The sequence below is a fragment of the Anolis sagrei genome, chromosome X (genome assembly GCF_037176765.1).
Source record: "Anolis sagrei isolate rAnoSag1 chromosome X, rAnoSag1.mat, whole genome shotgun sequence".
NCBI lineage: Eukaryota > Metazoa > Chordata > Lepidosauria > Squamata > Dactyloidae > Anolis > Anolis sagrei.
Window position 1 is genome coordinate 59,097,298 of NC_090034.1, and position 2,217 is coordinate 59,099,514.

The window sequence follows — 2,217 nt, forward strand, 5'->3', positions numbered from 1 at the left end:
TTTCCAGCAGTGTTGGCGGATCATTGTATTTTTAGAGACCCAGATCTCCGGGGGGGGGGGGGGGCGCTAGGAGAAGAGAGACTTTCTGAGGAAGTTGTCCACACCCAAGTATCCTTCGCAGGAAAAAGGGAAGCAAAACGCAGCCGGGGTGGGAGGTCAGTGTGGCCGGGACTCACGCAGAGGGACGTCCCTTGTCTTTTTGCAGTGTTCCCAATACGTCAGGAGTGGGGCTAAAGCATGTCCCCACACCTGTTGCAGGACTGGATCTCCAACAACAACAATATTGTTTTGTCGAAGGCTTTCATGGCCGGAATCACTGGGTTGTTGTAGGTTTTTCCGGGCTATATGGTCACGTTCTAGAGGCATTTTCTCCTGACGTTTCGCCTGCATCTATGGCAAGCATCCTCAGAAGTAGTGAGGTCTATTGGAACTAGGAAAAAGGGTTTATATATCTGTGGAATGACCAGGGTGGGACAAAGGACTCTTGTCTGCTGGAGCTAGGTGTGAATATTTCAACTGACCACCTTGATTAGCATTTATTTAAACAATCAGGCACATCAAATCACTCTCAACAAAAGATTCCCCCCAGGCACTTCCAAGCCTTTAAATGCTAATCAAGGTGGTCAGTTGAAACATTCACACCTAGCTCCAGCAGACAAAAGTCCTTTGTCCCACCCTGGTCATTCCACAGATATATAAACCCATTTTCCTACTTCCAACAGACCTCACTACCTCTGAGGATGCTTGCCATAGATGCAGGCGAAACGTCAGGAGAAAATGCCTCTAGAACATGGCCATATAGCCCGGAAAAACCTACAACAACCCAACAATATTGTTGAATGTATTGTCTTAAGGCTTTCATTAGCATTTAATTAAACAATCAGGCACATCAAATCACTCTCAACAAAAGATTCCCCCCCAGGCACTTCCAAGCCATTAAATGCTAATCAAGCTGTTCCAAAAGCATTTTTGCCGGCATCTGTGGCAGGCATCCTCAGAGGTTTTGAGGTCTGTTGGAAACTAGGAAAATGGAGTTTATATATCCTCTGTTATTTTCCACTTTCAAAAAGTATTTGTTGAAATTAATGACATACCATTGATCAATCTATAAAAAAAATATCCAAAGATAGCACTTCTATTAAACTTTGGAGACAGAAGATTAAATTGGCAAAAGAAAAGAATGAATACGGGTTGTTGTAAGTTTTCTGGGCTGTATGGCCATGTTCCGGAAGCATTCTCTCCTGATGTTTTGCCCACATCTGTGGCAGGCATCCTCAGAGGTTGTGAGGTCTGTTGGAAACTAGGGAAATTGGGTTTATATAACGCCGCTCCATGCAGTCATGCGGGCCACATGACCTTGGAGGTGTCTATGGTCAACGCTGGCTCTTCGACTTAGAAATGGAAATGAGCACAAAAAAGTTGGGCGAGATAAAAGAGGGAAGCAGGTAATTTATTGAGGAGGGCTCATTTTAGTTGTGGAGTTGTGGAATCAAGCTTTCCCATGAAGGGGGACGTATACTCCAATGACAGAACCCTGAGTCAGAGCAATCATGTGGGATTATATACCTACTCATCAAAGGCGCAGCGGAAGAGCCGGGTTTTAAGGTTCTTTTTGAAGATTTCTAGAGAAGGGGCTTTCCTAATTTCTCCAGGCAGTGAGTTCCAGAGTCGGGGAGCCACAGTGGAAAAGGCTCTCTACCTTATACTCACTAGATGAGCTTGGGAGACTGGCAGGGGCGAGAGAAGGGCCTCCCGGGAGGATCGGAGGGCCCGAGATGGTTCATGGTGGGAGATATGGTCCCAAACCGTTTAAGGCTTTGTAGGTGATAACCTGCACCTTGAATTGGGACCGGAAAATAAACAGCAGCCAGTGGAGCTCCTTAAACAGGGGGGTTGACCGCTCCCTGTAGGTTGCCCCAGTTATTAATTTGGATGCCGAACGTTGGACAAGTTGTAGTTTCTGGGCCGTCTTCAAGGGTAGCCCCATGTAGAGAGCATTATAGTAGTCCAGTCTAGAGGTAACTAAGGCATGGGCCCATCAAAACCCAAGTAACGAAGGTGGAGGCATTACTTTTCATTCAACCCTCGTACTGTGTCCAAGTTAGTTCATCAGATGCTCTGCAATGGTTGACTTCTCTGGTTGAAGTAGTCTGCAGTGCCTTTCCTGTTCCTTGATTCATGTTTGGACAATGCTGCTGTGTTGCGTGGTCCTTATGG